Source organism: Mus musculus, chromosome 13, assembly GCF_000001635.26.
Source record: "Mus musculus strain C57BL/6J chromosome 13, GRCm38.p6 C57BL/6J".
In the NCBI taxonomy this organism is placed as follows: domain Eukaryota; kingdom Metazoa; phylum Chordata; class Mammalia; order Rodentia; family Muridae; genus Mus; species Mus musculus.
This window is the reverse complement of record NC_000079.6, coordinates 21,897,341-21,917,769: the sequence shown is the minus strand read 5'-3', so window position 1 is coordinate 21,917,769 and position 20,429 is coordinate 21,897,341. Positions and strand designations below refer to the sequence as shown.

At 41.1% G+C, this 20,429-nt stretch overlaps 1 long non-coding RNA gene, 5 other non-coding genes and 1 pseudogene across 6 annotated transcripts; 1 reads left to right on the top strand and 6 right to left on the bottom strand.

Annotated features, from left to right (window-relative positions):
• The first annotated feature begins 522 nt into the window (after positions 1-522).
• Positions 523-608, top strand: n-TRtct3. Its single transcript is given in 2 exon segments — positions 523-559; positions 573-608. It is a non-coding gene; the product is annotated as a tRNA-Arg (tRNA).
• A 2,218-nt stretch (positions 609-2,826) lies between these two features.
• On the bottom strand, positions 2,827-2,932 carry n-TLcaa2. Its single transcript has 2 exons — positions 2,895-2,932; positions 2,827-2,872 (listed from the first exon to the last, which is right to left on the bottom strand). It is a non-coding gene; the product is annotated as a tRNA-Leu (tRNA).
• Positions 2,933-5,411: 2,479 nt separating this feature from the next.
• On the bottom strand, positions 5,412-6,841 carry Gm40831. Its single transcript, XR_873164.3, has 3 exons — positions 6,441-6,841; positions 5,584-5,625; positions 5,412-5,495 (listed from the first exon to the last, which is right to left on the bottom strand). It is a non-coding gene; the product is annotated as a predicted gene, 40831 (long non-coding RNA).
• n-TDgtc11 lies at positions 6,386-6,457 on the bottom strand. The gene has a single exon. It is a non-coding gene; the product is annotated as a tRNA-Asp (tRNA).
• A 2,916-nt stretch (positions 6,842-9,757) lies between the features above and the next one.
• Positions 9,758-9,830, bottom strand: n-TKttt23. The gene has a single exon. It is a non-coding gene; the product is annotated as a tRNA-Lys (tRNA).
• A 757-nt stretch (positions 9,831-10,587) lies between these two features.
• Positions 10,588-10,659, bottom strand: n-TMcat2. Its single transcript has one exon. It is a non-coding gene; the product is annotated as a tRNA-Met (tRNA).
• Gm11279 (predicted gene 11279) lies at positions 13,008-13,941 on the bottom strand (annotated as a pseudogene).

Here is a 20,429-nt window from a genome sequence, read left to right as displayed (position 1 = left end):
AAAGAAAGAAAGAAAGAAAGAAAATCTCGAAGCTCCAAAACTCCAAAAAAGGGAGGACTTGGTTGGGCGCCGGCACGAGTTAAAGGACTTTGGATCTCTCTTTAGCAAAAGGAATGATCTGACTTGGAACTAAAGAGGCCAGACTAAATGAGATAAGAATTTTGTCTTTGTGTTGATTTTCTTTGTTTTACTTTGTTTTGTTTTTGTTTTATTGAGACATGGCCTCACTATTGTATAGCCCAGGATGGACTGGAACTCGAGGAAATCCTTCTGCCTCGGTTTTTAAATTGTTGAGGTTACAAACTTGTGCCATCAAATCCAGAAAGTTGAAATGAATCTCTGGTCAGACATTTCTGGTGGAATACACCCGGGACAGAAAGTTGTGTTGAGGATCGCGCATCTTGTTTGTTGCACATTTTTGTGTGAAGTATTACAGAAACAGGAAATACCGTTCATAGAAAACAGTGCATTGATACACAAGAAAGTACTGAGAAGCCTTAGGAAGGAAGAAAGTTACAGGTGGGCTCTGTGGCGCAATGGATAGCGCATTGGACTTCTAGCATGATTGAGAGATTCAAAGGTTGCGGGTTCGAGTCCCGCCAGAGTCGACGGTATTTTGCCTGTGAGAGGTGTCTGACCTTGCAATCAAAGCAATGCAGTTTTGTCTGCTTTCTGCTCCTAGCATCATCATTACTTAATTCTCCCAAACGCTGCCACTGAGTGAGCGAGAATAAGAACTCAAAAGGTCTAAAGTGTCCCTTGAAAGCTGTGAAACTTATTCTATATTATATTGTATTATATTATATACTTAGTTTTTCTCTTTTTCCTTCACCGTTTGTTTACAATGTCTGCTTTCTACCTGCTCAAATTCCAGAACGCTCTTTGCCTTAGAAAAAGTTCCTTGGCAGCACAAATGTTTCATCCTAAAAGCTTAATCAAAATTCAATATGCTTTTATGTCTGTAATAGATTGTGACTTAAAACAAGGAGCCATGGAAGTTCTCACATCACCCTAAGTGAATGATATATCTTTTTTTTTTTCATTCTAGAACACCACTTCCTTAATTCCCCGGACTGGTGCCTTGTTTGTTTAAAGTATCCTGTGCATCTTCCTAGAAATTTACATATTATATACATGTTTAATAAATATGCGACATAGATTTTAGGTAATATTTCTAGGAATATGCATTGTATAGGCATCAAATAGATATATACATAAACACATACTGTTATTTTCTGTGTTGTGATATAGTTTAATATGTGGTGGCATCTCATTCTTCATCTAAAGCGTGTAATATTCCATAGATTGGTTATACTATTCTATTAAACACCTCACATTTTGTTTTATGAACAAAATTGGAATGTATTAGGAAAAGGTTTTGAAGTAAGTTAAGCTCATTCTCTAAGAGATGTGCTCAGAATAAGGATGCTACACTCCTAAGTGTGGGCGGGGCTTGTCAAGACTGGAATCTGAGTGTCTCAAGGGTTGCTATATACTCTTGGATATCAAGGATTGCCAAAGGGGTCGCGACCCACAGAGTGAGAACGCTTGTTTAGACCGTAGTCTGTGCCATACAATAAGACCACAGCTCCACCTCAGGCATTCTGATTGTCTGAAAGGTTCCTCATTGCTGGCAATACAAAGGATGAGATCATCAGCCTTTGTAAGGTACCCATTTGTATAGTCAGGAACGGCCCTCATATAATTAATGAACAATATGGACAGGATAAATGAACAGTAATAGATGTAGAAACAACCTGAATAATACCAGAAGATACAGTTACAAGATCAAAATGCACTGTGTGCTGAAGAAAAACTTGAAATCGGAACATAAGAACAGCTAGACCCCCTAAGTTCTCTCACTCCTAAGAGACTAAGACGAAGAGTCTTGCAGCTTAATGTGGCAAAAGAGCACACGGAAAGTTAAGTTGAGCAAGACTGAAACAGTTGGAAGATACAAATGTGCAATGCGGACAGGAGAACTTAACATTCGAATTATACAATGAGGAAGGCTCTTCTCCCTCAGCTACCTCAGATATCTGTCACGTTCTCAAGAAACAAACTCCTGAGATTATGATTGGTCCACAATAAAGATGTAACAGCCTCAGAGGAGAAAGCTGCCAGCACTCAAGGCTGTTGGAGATAAGCAACTCAAGATTTATTTTTCTGTGCTGGGGTTAGAACCCAGAGCCTCCAGTATTCTGGGCGGGGGCTCTGCCCTTAAGTTACACCCTAAACCCAGAGTTTATCATAATCTAAAAGAAGTTTAGCACAGTCTTCACCAAAACAGCACAACGACAGAAGAAAATAAATGAGACTTAAGAAGGACAGACAGAGGGGTGGAACAGTCTATAAATAAGAGAGCGAAAACCCACAAAATAGCGGGGCACCCCCACATATCAGCCAGCGTTGCCTAAAATCAAATGGAAGTCAATTGAAAGAATGCAACACACACACACACACACACACACACACACCCGGACAAGAAGGAACTCAGAACTGATGAATTATGTGATTGAATCGATCATGTGCAAAACTGTAACAAATGGCCAGAAGGAATAATCAGAACTAAACACTAAGAAACCAAAGCATATTAAAGACATTTCCAGCTGTATAGATAGCTGAGGCAAAAGGGTTAGCTTGAGTTCAAGGGCACAAGACAGAAAAACAACGGGTCAAAATATCGTGTTAAAAAAAAAAAAAAAAGCTAGATGGCTCAAAGTCAGAAAACGGAATTAAAGAAAGTCTTTCCTAGCTGATACAATCAGCAAAACAGAGATTTCATTACGAAAGGTGCAAGATGATAATAATAATAAAAAGCAACTGTGTCAGAAGTGGGATTCGAACCCACGCCTCCACACGGAGACCAGAACCCTCAGTAGAGGAAGCGAACGCTTGAGTCTGGCGCCTTAGACCACTCGGCCATCCTGACACACGCTCTAGCCTGTCGGAATAATCGATTGTTAAGAAAATGAGCCAGATCCTAGTTGTACCCAGGGTACTGGAATGGAAGGTTTGAACCTACTGAAAATAAGAAGTGAAACTGTGGGGAGAGAGTGGTAGGAGGAGGGGAAAGTAGGGAAGTGACACACACTTGGACAGCCCTTCCCTGGGAGGCTGTGGTTTGCAGTTAGGATATCCTGGATCCGAGTGCCGGAGTCGGTGCTATGATGTGAAATTTCTTGAATCCGAGGCAAGAGTTCTAAGAACCCAGTAGCACTTCGGCCAATCCGGTAGCGCTCTCTCTTTCTGGCAATGAAATTCGCAGCTTTATTGCCCCTTCTCGTTGGCATTTTCCACCCTGATCCTGATACTCTTGTCACTTCTCTTCTACAGATTTTGATATCCCTAACTTTATTTGACGATCTGGGAAAGGGGATGTGAACTGAAGGCCTGTGATATCTGACATGGATGAACGGAATGAACTGAGTAAGGCGTGATCATTCCTAGTAACAGTGTCTGTTCCAGTCTCTCTTCTGTCCCCTGTCTTCTTCCTACCCTCGCCCCATTTGTTTCCTCTTCCCACTCCGGTATCTCGCTGAGACCTTTGATCCAGTGTTTCTGCTTGCTTTTCACAGGGGAGGCCTTCTAGCATTGTAGAAACTCACTGTAAATCAGCTACTGCGCTGCTTGCTACAGACGTCTCTGAGTGGACAGAGGTCAAAGGAGAGTCCGTTGTTGCCCTTTCCTTCTGTGTAACTTCCTGATCTAACCCGAACTTAACTACCATTACAGCATAGTGTAGATTAGTAGCAAGGATGAATTAAAGTCCGAGCAAGCAGGATGTGATTCACACTCTACGTCAGAACATTGTAATACTCTAGGTAGGGGGTGGTGAGAGTAGTGACAGAGCAGCACTGGTGTGAGGGACACCAGAGGGAAAAGGGAGCCATCAGCTTAATCTGTAATATGATTGATAATAATGAACAGCAAAGGATGTAATCCACATGCAGATATTTAGTATCATTATTTACACACAGCAAACTTGGTTCTACCCCAGACTAGGGCCGTCCTATGATATTGGATCACAGTTTGTCACCTAATGCGTTCACAACAGCACAAGACAAATGTTTAGAAATAGGAAATCTTATTTGGAATCCTCATCAATGAAACAACGTTTGGAGTATGTTTTTGAGGTAGCATTTCCTCCCCCAGCATGGGAGGCAGGCTTTCTTAGAAGATATTTCAAAATTATCTCTTTTTGAAGTTTGCACACACATGTGGGTGTTGGAGGATAGCCGTGGGAACTGGTTTTTCTCTTCCTTCACTTAGGTTCCAGAGATGGAACTCGTGTTCCCGAGCTTAGTGGTAAGCACCTTTACAAACTATTAAGCCATCTTGAAAGTCCTGAAAAAACCTTTGACAAGGCCTAACTACTGTATCATAGAAGTTCAGAACGGTTCGAACAGAACTATCAAACATCAAGTTATATCTAGAATCTTTTAAAGAAGTGGTTCTCAACCTGTGGGTCTCAACCCCTTAGGGTTGAAACACTCTTTCACATGGGTCAAATATCAAATATCCTGCATATCAGATAGTTACATTATGATTCATAACTGTAGCAAAGTTAGAATGATAGTAGCAATGAAATAATAATTTTATGGTTGGGGGTTACCACAACAAGAACTGCATTATAAGGTGGTAGAATTAGGAAGGTTGAGAACCAGTGATTTAAAGGCTATTTATTGTTCCTTTAAGTAAGAATATCTATAGTCTGTTATAAGACTTGTCTACACTTATGGGGGAGGTGAATGGATCATATTTCTAAATCAGCCAATCAAATGAACCCCTGGAAAATAGAACCAGGCTCTTCCCATCTTTTCTGATGTCACCTTTGCCTATGACTTTTGATACTACAGGTATTTAAACTATGGTTCATGAATGAATGATTATTGAAGGACCGGAAAAAAAACTAGCTTAGGTTAACTAGTCCATCCAGTTCTTAATAAGTTAGAGAGTGAGTCTAAATGAAATAAACAAATTAAAAACAAAAAACCAAAGCTCTAAAAAAAACCATGGCTTTGGTGTCTGTAAGTGCAAGAAAAACACCTAGAATGATGGCAGCTTCCTCTTTTCCCATCCTTTGATTCTCTTGAGGATTATCCCCAGTTGCTCCAACATTTCTAAGCACAATCTCTTCCTCCTTGTTCTACCTACAAGCTGGCAAGGCAGCCCGATCTCCAGGGGTCTCTGATGACCTCGCTTCTGCAATCATTAATTCTTGGGATAATCTCTATCCTTCAGTCACAAAAATTATTTTTCTTGACCATTTAATGTAAGTATAGTGTGGAGGTGTTGAGATAAAACAGGTAGCCAAGCCAGACTTTTGTAAGACCCTTGGTAGTACCCAAAGCCAAGGAGTCTTTCAGCTCTTCCCAGAAACTTAAATTACTTACGGAATTAAATTGTTTCTCAGATGAACAGAAGCATGCTTCGAAAACCTGGGAACTGGCAGGGTGTTGAGTTTTTATTCCAAGGGTCCAGGCTTTGAGTTCCTGTTCAAGCAACAAAAATCAATTTTGACTTTGGCGAATTTAATCAGAATAAATTAATTATCATTATAGAAATCAAAACCCGGTCTACCTTTACTCAGTTATATCTTCCACCTTGAATGATTTGTGGGCTCTCGGAAGTTTACAATTGTGGTCATAAAAAGGAAAAACAAACAAACAATTGAATTATTCAGCATTCAAGTTGAATTATTCAGCATTATGGTTGTTTTATGCGCCTTTGTTTAGTATAGGAGAGTTTCTTACGCTAGAAGCAGGATCAGTTTGGTCCTGTTCACAAAAAAAAAAAAACAAAACTTTTGTCTTTTGATTTCAGAATTCTTCATGTATCATACAACCACCCTGCAAAGAACTGTTGATGGTCTAAAATCCTAACAAGTTTTATGATTCTGTTAGAGCATACACAAGGTCTGAACAAATTCAATCCAGACACAATCCCAGGATGAAGTGAACACAAAGTCCCAACCCTAACCCTGAGGCTATTTGCAATTGGTACCTCCTATTGAGAAGGAAAATCAACTACATTTTAGGCCGTGCCTCATGTTCAGGCATAGTTGTTAACCAACACAAAATGAACTCTCTTTGTGCTTTTTTTATTGTTATGGGAGAGTATATGGTCTCATAGGAAATACTGCTATTTCCAACTCTCTCTCAAATTGGGAATCCTGGGGAGGGTACTGAAATAGATGAACCCTGCTGAGATGCACATTCCTCTCAGAAAGGCCATACGGGCTGTCCTAATCAGACTGTGTGTTGTGATCTGATTTAAAACAATTGCAAAAATCGCAGCCTCAGATATAGCTCATTTGGTGACCACCAGACGGACCTGACCTTTTGTGTCCCAAAATAGAAACAAAAAGCCACATGTGTCCAGACTCCCCGTCGGGGAATCGAACCCCGGTCTCCCGCGTGACAGGCGGGGATACTCACCACTATACTAACGAGGAGAACGAGAACGTATACAATAATGTTAAGGGAAGTTCAAACGAAGGGATGTTTTCTTCCTCTTTTGCTTCTTTTTCTTTTCTTTTATCTTTCTCTTCGTCTTCTCCCTTCTTCTTTTCTCCCTCCTCACCGACGACCTCTAAGCAATCACAAAGCTCTTCCTCTGCCAAGAACAGCTAAGACACGAGCCTTTGTTTCAAATAACAGCAAAGAATAAAAGATAAAGCGTTGTGTGAATAAGCTTAATAAACAACATCAAATAAACATTAAGACCTTTAAGATTTGCCGAGAGAGACAGAGACAGAGAGAAGATTGTGGGTCCAAGCGTAGTGGCTCAAGCCTAGTACACCGGAGCCCAAGGTGGCTCTTTAAGTCCCGAGACCAGTCTAGTCTACATATCAAGTTCCAGGCCAGCCAGGGCTCCGGAGACCCTATCTCCAAAAGACAAAGCAAACAAAAGATGGATTGTAAGTGAGGAGGGATGTGGGGAGGAAGTTTGCTTGTGCTCTGTTAAGAAAGAAAGAAAAAAAAAAAAAAAAGAGCTGGAGAGATTGTTCAGCCCTTAAAGGCTAAGTGCACACTCCAAACAGCAAACTGTTAAATATTGGCTTTTTCAAGGAAAGAAGAACCAGGCTTGCAGGTGAGAGAGGTCCTAATCCAGGTGACTAAAACATGGAAACCACAACTTTCTAAAGATGTTAGAGTAACAAATTAGCCTCCTTCTAAGAAAGACACTGCTGACCTAAATAAAGAGAGAACTATATTATCATGCTTATGAATATGAAAAATGAATATCTCACAGACATTATATCTTTCCAAGTTACTGTATCTACTCAATATGATTCCAATTAACTTTATTTTCCCCTCGCTTTTATTTTATTTTTGTTTGTGTGAGGCAGGTTCTCTCTATTTCTATGTAGCCCTTGCTGTCTTGGAACTCCATATGTAGACCAGTCTAACTTGCCTGCCTCTGCCCCCTGACTGCTGGGATTAATGGTGTGCACCTCACACCTAGCTAGCCAATGAACTTTCAAAGAACTTTCCCAAGAAATTAGTAAGCTGGTTGTAAATTGTTACTGCTTTATGTATATACTATATTATACTTCCATCATTAACGTACATCCTTCCATGTGTTAAAAGGGTTTACTTAGGAGCTGGGTGTGGTGCTGAGGGGCTGTAGAGTAGGAACGTCCTTGGCTCTCTTTGTTCTTCTCCCCAGTGTGGCCACCTTGGATATACCTCCTTCGCCTGTCCACTTTTTAGTGTGGCTCTTTTAATTGACTTATTGAGAATAAGTGGCAGGACCGTAGTTGGCATAGTTTAAACCCGCAAGTTCGATAACAATGACCATGAAATGACAAAGACACATTCTTGGGGAGTGTACCACTCAGAATGATTTGACTGTGAACAGAGAGAAAAGACAGAAGTCCCCGGCTGCAGCTGGAGTCATTTACTCCAGCTATATTTTTCTATTTCCATTTCAGCAGTGCATGCTGCTTTTTAACCTCTGCTTGGTGAAGCAGAAAAACGAGTATAGATGCCTTGAAGTACAGCTTTTTCCTTCTAACAAAGGAATCTGAAAAACAATTTTGAGATAAATTGTTTGGAATAAAACTTCCATTTTGAATAGGGGGTCACATAAAGTTTACATTTTCAAGACCTCCCTGTGTAACTAACACCCTGCTTCCTGGTGGGTAACTTGACTGGACGTTAGCAGGATTATGTTAGTCATTTCTCCCAACAATCCAGTTCTAACAATTTATCCTGAAATCTGTATCCAACATGAAACATATTAATTTTTTTACTCTGTTGTTACTGGAGAATATTGAAAATAACATGAGTGGATAAGCATAGGGGAACGTTTGGATGTAATAGGCTGACACTTCTGCGCTTTGGAGGACTTCTGCTGCTATAAAACCAAACAGCAAGAGGCAGAATAGATGAGTCTCTGCAGAAGAGAGGAGGATAGGCCGTTCAGTTCCAGTCTTAGCTACAGACAGACTTAGAGGCCAGCATAGGCTACATGAGACTCAAAAAGAAAGAAAGAAAAAATAAATAAATAAATAAATAAATAAATAAATAAAGGTGGAAATGAATGCCTCTAATGTGCTATCTTTGGTCTCAGACAGAAAGAGAAATTCTTAGACTGCATCTTTGTATCTTTTCCTTTATTAAAATGAAGACACAGGATAAAGCCACTGGCTGCTATAATTGGGGTGTGAAGTCGCCTTCTTTATCTTTTCCCTACTTCTAACTTTGAAAATGTTACATTTCATGCATGTATAAAAGTGACACACTACAATAAGGGACAAAGTGAAAGTGACATGAACGGAATTCTTTCATTTCATTTTTCTTCTTTTTAAAAGATAGACATTCTGTAGCTCCAGCTGGCCTTCAGCTTATGGTAATCCTTCTGCCTCAGTCTCTCCAATGCTGGGCTTGGGCCATCATGACTGGCTAAACCTAATTATTTCAAATGAAAAAAAAAAAAAAAAAAACGAGACTGAAAGTGAACACGGTGGGCTTGTGAACAGAGCGTTTGGCTAAAGCTCCTACTACCAGACTCAAGGACACAATCCTTTATCCACAATGCTGAATCCTCAGCACCTTCATTTAAGTGACCTGGCCTGGCAGCTTGCACAAACAGATGTGAACTCAAAGGCCAAGATGAACCATTTCAAAGAAATATTTTGGAGACAGGTTACCATGCAGCTCAATGTGGCCTGGAACTCAGTGAGTTTTATTTTATCTGTATTAACATATGTTAATTATACACAATGAATCTCATTGTGATGCTTTACATATGTATGCAGTATTCACTCCCCATCCCATAGCCTCCTATCTCCTAGGTGCGTCATTCAAAAACCAGAGCCATAAAACAGAAGCTAAGGCTTTAAGAAACACGAGATTCCAAAAAAATAGCCCCTCCCACCCCCCAGCCCAGGGGTTTAAGGAACAGGCAATCTGTTACACTTAAACAAACAAATGAGCAGGTTCACTGTATCTGGTGCCAGGCCTTCCCTCTTCCCTACTCTTCACTACAAAAACTGATCCTCAGACTCTGTTCAAAGATCCTCCTTTTTTATCTCCCCCACCCCCATTATTATGTATATATACATATTAATTAATATTTATATTATATATATTTTATATTTAAGGCGAAGAGAATTTTAAAGGATGGCTTCCCTACTGAACCCACTTCATTTTTACTTGGTTTATTTTTATTCCCTTTGAGGAAAGAAATTCTTGTGTTGACTGAGGTTTTGCTCTTCCCTTATTCAAACACAAAACGATCACCTTTCCGCCTGAACAGGGACTTGAACCCTGGACCCTCAGATTAAAAGTCTGATGCTCTACCGACTGAGCTATCCAGGCTCTTAGAAAGTGTTTTTCTCTCATGATAAAAGTGATTCATTAATCACTAAACTCTGAAAAATAAGAATTCAGAGTTTATGTGTGACTGTGTCCAGCCGCCCAAAGTTGTAGCTTGCGTCTTCTGAGCAACAGGACAATAACCAAACCTTATTGTTTTCCCAGTGATTCCGTTCAAAACGTTTATGAGTTGCACAATTATCATGTATTTATCTCGGGAGAGGGGATGACCAAGTGCAAGGTGATAGACCCTCAGAGGAGCTCTTAGGTTATGACCCACTCCTGCTCCTTTTCCAGCTTTGCAGAAGTCGCGGGAAGTCGTGGCGGGGACAGGCGGTTCCAGTCCTTCGTTCTCCATGCTCTTTCAGACTTGCCAGTTTTCTGAAAGCTTACTTAACCCCGAAGCTCTAACCAAGCTTCGGTATATTTGTTACATTTTTAAAATCTGGTTTTGGGTCTAGTACTCCAGACTGAGTTCAGGGCCTAGTGCAAGCTATGAGAGTGAGCCAGAGCCAGAGCCTCTCCAGTGTTAGTTTACAGTCAAGAAGGTATGGACGAGAGGCAGAGATGGTCACAGAACCTGCAATAGAGAAAATAAGACACTGTGGTGTTCTGTGGTGTCGTGATTCTTTAAAAAGTTGAAGATTTCTGTATCGCCCAGTTTTCTGTTTCTCCAGTACCATTTCTTTTCCTTTCTGATTGCTCTCAAACCCTTTGGACAAGATTTCACTGGCAATGTAAAGGGAAGGAAAATGCAAACTAGCAGAGGATGGTTTCGATCTATCGACCTCTGGGTTATGGGCCCAGCACGCTTCCGCTGCGCCACTCTGCTATATAAGGTATGGCTTTCCCATTTGTATATCAAGGCATAAACTTCGATTTATCCTTTTGTATCCATTTTCTGAAATTTGTATCTTTTTTCTAGGGTTCACCTTATGCTTTCTTTCAAAGTTGTCGCCTAAAAAGAGTAACGTGTCTTTGCAATCTAGTTAAGAAAGCCAAAGCCAAAAACCTTTCTAAGAACATATACTTCATTAGCAGTGGTATTATATTGCTTTTGACTGAAAATTTAGAATACAGATCCTCCCTCTCATACCACTTTGGTCTCAGCCTGGGTACTGGACTTTTGATACGCTCCGTTCTCCCTATACATTCAGAAAGTCTAATTGTCACTTCCTTCTCACACTCCCACACTGCTTTGCTTTAGGAAGTCTGTGACATGCAATTGCTCTCATGATTTTTTTTTTTTTTTCCATTATTCCTTTCTTTCTTGGTGTACGGAGAATTCAACTCGGAGCTAGGCAAATGCTCTACCATTGAGTTATATTCATATATACATATATTTACACACACACACACACACACACACACTTTCTTGTATCCCGGCTTGACTTCAAACTTGGTATGCAGCCGAAGCTACCCTTGAACCTCCAACCTCCACCGTCCCGTCCCTCTTTTAGAGTTAGAAGTCCATGCTATCCTGACCTGCCCTGTTAAAATTTTTATATTGAGGCAGGGTCTTGCAAAACTACCTAGGTTGGTCTTGACTTGAGCGCCTCCTGCCTCTGGGACTATAGGTATACATTAAAAAAATTGTTTTTTCAAGACAAGGTTTCTCTGTATAGTCCTGGAACTCATACTGTACACAGGCTGGACTCTGTCTCCCAAATGTAGGTAATAAAGGCAAATGCCATCACTTCCCAGTCGTAACAACTGAAATTGTTATCTTTTGTTTTGTTCTCCGTTTTAAGGGTTACTTTGTAGCCTAGAAATTTCAGGAATCCTCCTGCTTCAGCCTACTGAATGATAGGACTGCACAATTCATTGTTTTATTTTTAAACGTGTCTCATAGGCTAAATGGGAATGGTAGTGTTTGCATAGTATGATGTGCTAGTTAACGCCTCAATCCCTTTACTGGAAGAAGAGAGTACAGGAGTCAGTTTTCCCTGTCTACCTGAAGTTCTAAGCGTCCTTGAGAGTCTATGATTAGAGGTTATAGTTAGGAGCCAGCACTTCTCAGGGTGAGACATAGTGGCTTTTGCCCCTGCCATCAGCGGCTACCCTGCCTGGCATTGGCAGGACGGGCCTCCTGATCCTATTTATGTTTCCTTGAGCACTAGGGTTAGGAATGCCTGGATTTGCCTTCAGAATTGCAACAGAACTTTCCACCTCTTTTCAGGGCTGCAATTTCATTTTCCTCTGGGGCTGGGAGTCACACAGCTGCTCTGCTGACACGTTTCCTGCTCTTTACTTCTCGTTCCTGAGATTCCCAGCTTTCTTTTTCTTACCCTTCAACAAATATGCCCCCAGATGCTCAGCCATTACAGTAAGGGGATTCAAGGGAAGAATCCAGAGCCCAAAGTTTGACAGCTCAGTGCTCAATGAGACTTAAACTAATTCCTTAGTAGCTATTGTGGACATGGTCATGGACATATACCTAAATGCCTTTAAAGTGAATTATCTCCCAGAGGGGACATAAAATACAAACATTTAGAAGATTCCAGTGAAGAATGTCTTTAAGAACTAAATATAGGAAAGAAATGTGGAATTCTGGTCCTGACAGAAGACATCTTCATTTTTTAGTTAAGTGAGAAGTGATTTTCTCTTAAATTATTATTTTTTTGTATTAGTCTACAAAGTAATGGTTTTTACTTCTGCATCTTTATACACATGTATCTTTATTTTGTTCTATTTTGTTCCCTCCCTACTTGTTTCTTCCTTCTGATTTACATTCCTCCTTCTGAGTCCTTCTTTCTTCTGCTGTCATGACAGACACATTACCTGTTACCTTCTGTAAGTGTGATCTTTTTTCCTTCCTTCCTTCCTTCCTTCCTTCCTTCCTTCCTTCCTTCCTTCCTTCCTCCCTCCCTCCCTCCCTTCCTCCCTCCCTCCCTTAAAGGTGTGCGCCACCACCGCCCGGCTCCTTTCTTTCTTTCTTTCAGGGTTTTTCTGTATTGTAGTGTACCCTCAAACTCAGGACAATTCTCTTGCTTTAGCCCCCTGAGTGCTGGGATTATTTAAGAAGCAGCTTCTTATCTGTGGAAGACACTAGCAGTCCTACTTGTCTGCACCAATGTTAGGTTCCTTTATTAGGAGCACAGATGAGATAAAGGAATACAGGAAATGGAAATGTTTCTGGGAGTCCTCCCTGAGATCCTTCAAAAAAACAACAAAATAGTTTCTGTCAATAGCAAATGGTACACTGTCCCACACTGTATTTCCTGAGTCACCATTTGATAACTCCTTTTAGCCACTAATTTTACAAAACATATAGTGTTCTCTTCATTCTTGCTGATTTCAAACTGCTGGCTTTCACACAACCTGTGTCCTGAGACATGTTGAGTTCAGACTTGCATAACTTGCAATCATATCCAAGAAGTACACCACTTTGGCTTTTCTTTGATGATATCTATGCTTGTGAGCTCATTCTTACTGTCTCCATGGTCACTAAATTGTGTCAAGTCATTTGTTTTTATACTGCCCCAGCCACATCTTTATTAAATCTGTACATTTTTACAACTACAAATGTGTGAGCTGATAATTTCATTATAGCTTCACAATTTGAACTTGAAGGATCCGTTACAGCTTGGTTGGTTAAATGATTCTGAGAAACTGCCTTCTAAAGGCGGGAGTTCTGAACTTCTATACTTATGAACCTTTCACATTAATTTCTTTTTCCTCGGGCTGAAGAGATGGTTCAGTGGTTAAGAGCACTGACTGTTCTTCCAGAGGTTCTGAGTTCAATTCCCAGCAACCACATGGTGGCTCACAACCATCTGTAATGGGATCCGATACCCTCTTATGGTGTGTCTAAAGACAGCTACAGTGCACTCATATACATAAAATAAATACATAAATCTTTAATTTTTTTCTTTTTCCTCTATTATTTCAATGTCCTCTTCATTCAGACTCTTCCAGTTCTCCTTTCTGGTTTCTGTAAGAGATGCAACATTCTTCCATTTTTCTTCTCGTACATGCAAATGTTGGTGGTTTTGTACTGTTAGTATTTCTTTTCTTCTGAACTTCTTTGGATGGAATCACCAAAGTCTTGAGTGACATTATTCCAGACATTTGTTATATTTACCTAAGAAAGTCGTCTTGCTGGTAGCTGAGAAAGAGAGAACAAACTAATCGAGACTAGAAGGGTTATGAGGAGATAGAACAGCTGGTCTGGTGGCATGGGATGGGGGGGTGATGTGTGTGCTGTGAGCTGGAAGAGTCTGTAGCAGGGGAGGGGATGAGTGGGCTAGGACGTGCAGCAGGTGCTTGTGCTGCTGAAGCAGCCTGGCACCATGGGTAGCCATATGTCCCTTCTGCCCTATTGTCCTTCTAGTATCTGTGCCCCTGCATTCACAGATCTCCCATGATTTATTTATTTCCTGCTATAATCTTAGTGTCTTTCTTCTGTACATTCCTGGCTGTTCTCCTAGATGGAATTCCAGAGGATTAAAGGATAACTCAGCAGCGGTAGAGCTTTGGCACAGGATTCCTGACTTGACTCTCCTTATTTCTTCTGCTTCTTTTTATGTCTGTGGAAGATACTAGCTCGGAAATCTCTGAAGCCTGTGGTTCTACTTGAGAAGCAACTGCTTTATCAAGTGGTTCATGTTGAAGGGTTATTTACTGCCTTTTCCTAACACTGGGCTGAGGGATGGGTGCAGCTAGAATCTGCCTGTTCCTAGTTATTACTATAATGAGATCCTGGACTTGAAGCACAGAGGCCTCTCCTTCAGCAGCCGATTCAGTTCTCTCTGGGGCGAGCCTGTAGTTCTGCTTTTCCTCTTTTTACAGAGGACTGAACCTTGTTTCCAGCAGTCTGTGCTTCTGTCATTGTATATGTAGGAGCAGAATTGTTCTGTTGGGAGCTTTCTGGGGTGACCTGGAGCTGGTCCAAGCTAGTAACCAGGACTTACTTTATTAATTTAACTATTGTCAGGTCCCAAGGAAACTCCAACTCCCCAATCCCCCAAAGGCAGGTCCAACTATCCAGAAATGAGCCCAGCCTGGACTATAGGAGGATTTTTATTCCTTAGATAAAAGCCAGCATTTCTCAGGAACCTGTGAAGCTGATTCCCCTCCTCCAAAAGACGTCATCATTTTCCCTTACTTCTGGCAGAAAGGACATATGGCTGCTCATGGAACCAGGCTCCTGCCACACATTTCAAACTCTTCGCCAGTGTCCTAGCTCATCTCACCTCTGCCCTAGCTATAAATTCCTTCCAGCTCATAGACCTTTCCCCCCAACCCAGCTGCTCTTTCTCCTTACAACTCTGCTATTCTCCATTTGCTCGCTCCCCAGCCCCCACTCTCTTCCCGCTTCTCTCACTGTGTTTCCTCTGTCCTCCATCCCTTGCTATTCTCCCTCTCTCACAGCTAACCCTGGCCATATCCAGCCTGCTGGCTGTGTTCAGTCTGCTTCTTCATCTCTCTGCTCTGGACTCTTCCAGATGCCTCTGGGCTGTTCTTTCTCTCTTATCTACAATAAAAACCTTTAACCATACCTCGGAGTGGTCATATAAGCAGTTTATTCAACTATATTCTTTGTCCGTTTTTTAAAAAAACATGATGTTTCTATGAGAGAGTAGGAGTGAGACAGACTCTGTGGTAGGTGGACAGATAAGAAGAGAGGCCATGGCTAGGTAATAAAGGAGGAGAACTTCCAAAATGGCCAACTTCTTTCTCACCCTCCTGACCTGACACAAAATCCTGTTAGTTTAAAACAAAAGCCTTTTAGGCTTGTCTTCAACAGCAGGCGGGCATTGGACCGGCACAACAAGTTTGTGGCCTGATCAGGATGCATTACACATAATTGTCATGCAAACAACTACCAATCTTTCTTCAAACTGACCAACTCTAAATTAGGGGAGGAAAACTATACAGAGACTTTAAAACTCCAGCCTTTGGGAAGAAATTGGGTACTTTTTGTCTGTTTGTTTTTGTTTCTTGTTTGTTTGTTTGGTTGGTTGGTTTTGGTTTTGGCCTTCTTGGTTTTCCCTCCTTCCTTTTGCTTTATAGGGTTTTGTTTTTTTCCTGTATGTATCTACTGCATGTGTGTTTCCTCACCCTCCATAGCCACCTTTCTTCTACTGATGTCTGCAGTATTTGAGAGATTTTTTTCTGCTGCTATCTATTGCACTCAAGCTTTCTTCCTTTTAATTCTTTGTCAGAGAAAATGAACCTGAGTAAGACCCCTAGACTGTATCATCTAAGTAGCCCAGGCTAGACTTGAAGTTAAGACCTTCTCTTCAGCATGGATTGTGTGTGTGTGTGTGTGTGTGTGTGTGTGTGTGTGTGTGTCCAGTCATACATTTCTAATGGTGGGCAGTTTCCCTCTTTATTTCTTGAGACATGATTTTTGGAAGCATCGTGTACTCAGAGCTCTTTCCAAATGGAAAAAAGATCTTACTCAGGAGATGAGAAAACATCCAGTCATGCTGAAAGTATAACATAAAAACAAAATTCTAGGCCTTTAGGCCCAGGCTTGGGAATGTGACCTCTGTGACTTAGTGCTCTAAGGTATGCTAATCATAAAACAGATAGCGACATTCCTCCACCCACCCGCTTCCTGGGTTCAAAGAGTGTTTATTCAAAGAAAGTCACCCTGACCATAGCCGGAACCCACTATGCAAATGTGCTATTGTTAGGGGCTCTTAGAAACTGTCTTGAGAGAAAACCTGCACAATTACCAGGTATTCCTTGTGACTCTTGTGACTTTGCACTTCCTTGGGACTCTTAACTGGTATCTTTGGTATTTTCCAACAAAGCCCTCCCCACTTCCTTGAGTTGTGGTTTCTTCCTTTAAATATCCCCTTACCCAGCTACTCGGGGCGTCACGGTCCTCTACCCCTGTGAGGTGTATGACCATGGGCCCAAGAGCGCTCTTGAATAAAAATCCTCCTGCAGTTTGCAGCAAGACCATTTCTTGTGAGTGATCTGGGGTGTCGCCTCTCCTGAGTCAGAATGTGGGGGAGTCCTCACGTTGTGGGTCTTTCATTGCCATATGTTTAAAAGAGAAGGAATTTAGGCCAATGAGATGGCTTAAAGGGTAAGGTGCTGGTTGCTAAGTCATTCCCAGGACCCACATGTTGGAGGGACAGAAACAACAAGTTGTCCTCTGATCTTCACATGTGTCCCCTCCAAACAACAAAGACAAGTACAGCAGAAATAAACCAAGTATGAAAAATTTAAATCTGTGTATCTTCCAGCATTCCCACCCTGGATATTCTTATTTGATGCCCTATACCAGTATACTGGTTATTTTTAATGTTATTCCCTCCCCTCCCATACCCCCTGCCATTTTTGACCAGCAGTAATGAGTTGGAAAAGCAAGTTTGACATTTTTATGAGATAATTTTCACTTTTTGAGAATCATCACATTTTATTCTCCTCTTTTCATATGTAATTTAGTGGCCACAAGTTAAAGGAAGGTCCTAAAATGTAGATGCCTCCTGAAGTCCTCTGAACACAATAAAAAAACTAAAAGTTCAAAAGATAGTGGGGATGGGCACTTATCTCCAGTTGGTGGAATTGTTTAAGAAGGATTAGGTGGCCTTGTTGGAGGAGTGATGGCTTTAAGGTTTCAAAAGCCCATGGCATTCCCAGTTAGCATTCTGAATCTCTCTCTCTGACCATTTCTCTCTTTGTCTCTTCTCACCCACACCCCACCCCCATCTCATGCTTATGATCAGATGTAAGCCCTCAGCTCCTGTTCCAGCGCCAGCTGCTTGCTTGCTGCCATGGTCCCTGCCATGATGATCATGGATTAATGGTCTATAACTATGAGTCCCAAATTAAATGTTTTCTTTCATAAGTCGCCTTAGTCATGGTGTTTTGCTCTGTAAATAGAAAAGAATTGAGACAGTGCCACACACCAGTGGGATACAGAAGAGGTGGAAACAGCAGGAGACTCACAAATTTGAGGCCAGCCTAGGCTACACATTTTAATCTCTACAAAGAGATTAAAGGCTCTCTGTAACTCTGGAGCTACATAGTATGACTGTCTCATACAAGCAAGTAAGCAAACAAACAACAATAACAAAATAAAAAAATAAAATGAAATAAAGATTTTTTTTAAAGGAGGAAGAGGGCAGCCAGCATTGTTGGGGTTATGGAATTGCCATACAAACCATACAAACATCAATCTCAGTTAGTCAAGAATACTTTGTTGAACACACACCCCAAGACTGGTGGATCAGGATCACAAAAGGGAATAACTTAATTGTGGCACCAGTCTTTGCTCAGGGACGGCATTGTATAGAAAAAAACAGGTTCAAAAGTTTAAAGGCAAGCAGTGAAGTGATACAACATTTTTGGCTAACTAGATAAAGTATTACCAGCTATCTTTTGAGCCAATTGTTCCTAGGTGAAGAAAGACTGGTAGTGAACCAGGGACGGGGGTCCAGTATATTGAGATAACAGAGGACTAGTGATCCAGCCATAATTTTGGCTTACTCATAGCATTCATCAGTGTCAGCTATGGATAATTACTTCTGAGAGGTGGAGTCTGAGAACTGAACTTAATTTCACCTTAGGGCAAAATGGAGACCAAATGGCCCCATTTATGTTAAATGGAGCAGACCTCAACAGGCATAAAGGTACATGCTTTTAATCTCAACACTAGGGACACAGAGGCAGGGGGATTGATGTGAGTTTGAAGCTAGCCTAGTCTACATTCAAGGCCCAATCCAGCCAGGGCCTGAGTGAGATCCTGGCTCCAAAAGCATGAAAAGGGGGCTAAAAGAAGGTTGGAGATGTAGCTCAGTGGTAGAGTGATTGCTCAATATTGTGTAGGACCCTAGGTTCTATCCACAACACATAGATACAGGTATGTATCATTATATGTTTGTTATATTATAATATATAATCTTAAAAACCTTTGTTTCTTTATTAAATGAGTCTTTAAGGTAGATCAAAGTGGATGGACAATATTATTAAATGACTCATGTTGGATTCCTACTTCTTTCTGATTATGAAGTAAGAAGTAAGATTTAATTAATCTCATAAAATCTATAGTATCTCGGTTTCTTACAAGTCTGGCCTGTCACTTAAAATATTTAGTATATAGGGAAAGGACAATTTTCTTAGGAAGAAATTAAAAATACTATTATATTAAAAGTTATTTATTTTTAAAGAAAGATTTATTTGTGTGTTTTATGTATATAGGTGTTTTGTCTGCATGTACATCTGCAAACCAGAAGGCAGCATCTGATTCCATAGCACTACAGCTATAGCTGTTTGTAAGAGGCCATGTGTGTGCTGAGAATTGAACTTAGGTCCTCTAGAAGAGCAGCCAGTACTCTTTACCGCCAACTAATCTTTCCAGTTCCTGAAACTTATTCATTTTTTTTTACATTTATTTACTCATATGTGTGTACCATGGCATACATGTGGAAATCAGAAGACAGCCCTGGGTGTTGGGTGGTTCCCAAGGATTGAACTCATAGCAAGAGCCATCTCTCCAGCCCTGTTCTTGATTATTCTAAGTTAGATAAAATATACCTCGTTGTTTGGTGATCACCAAAGTGTTGAGACTTGTGATTGCCCGAGTCTTCGAGTCTTCGTTGTTATAATCCCGTGCATATTTCCCTCATTCTCTGGAATCCTGGGCTCAAGCGCTCCTCAGAATGCTGAGTGTAGTTAGTGTCTGTTGTTAACACCCACTCCTCCAGGTGCCACCTGGGCCGGAGAGTGAACATGGAACAGTGCATAGAGGCTAGTAATAACATGCAGGTGCAGACTCCGTTCTACAATACAAAGAGGCCTCTGTCCATCTCCCCCTACTCCATCAGAGACAGGAGGATCAGCAAGCAGTTCAAGGCCATTAAGTTGGAGGCCAGCCTGGATTCCATAGAATCCTGTTGCAAAACCCTAAAGTAACACCAACGATTTTAAAATTATGTAAAATATTCAAACAACACATATTAAAATGCCTAAATGGCAATGCAGTAAGTGTCACCTGTAGACGTAGCTCCTTTTTATTTTCGTCATTGTGGCTGCATGAAGAAAGTTGGTCACATCTGTTGACTCTTGGTCCTGTATCTCATATGTCAGGGGTTAGGAGTGGGCAGACTATTCCTGTCCCTGACAATTATGAGGTGTCACAAGAATCATGCAAGGAAAAAAAAATACAAGAAGAGCTGCTGTGGCAGATATACAATTTACCTGAGGAGCAAAGCAAAGCAAAGCAAAGCAAAGCAAAGCAAAGCAAAGCAAAGCAAAGCAAAGCAAAGCAAAGCAAAGCAAAGCAAAGCAAAGCAAGCAAGCAAACAAACAAACTCGCCCTGCCTTTCCTACTGGTGCTTCTGCTTGAGCCTGGATTTACAAGCATGAGCTGCCACACCCAGCTAGCAAATTTAACGTCTATAATTAGGGTCTCCAGAAATAAAAGGAAGCAGATGTGTGTCACAGAGACACACTCTCTGAAATGATCCTCTGAAGAAGGTCAGACAGGAGAAGCTACTGGTGTGCACAGGACTCCGTCCTTTGTGCGCGCTGCACAAAAGAGGAATGGCGATCCTCAGGTTTCCTTAAAGAGCGCCAGATCAGGAAGCTCTGCGATACAGAATTGGCTTTTCAGGTAAGATGACTGTGGCTCAGGAGGGA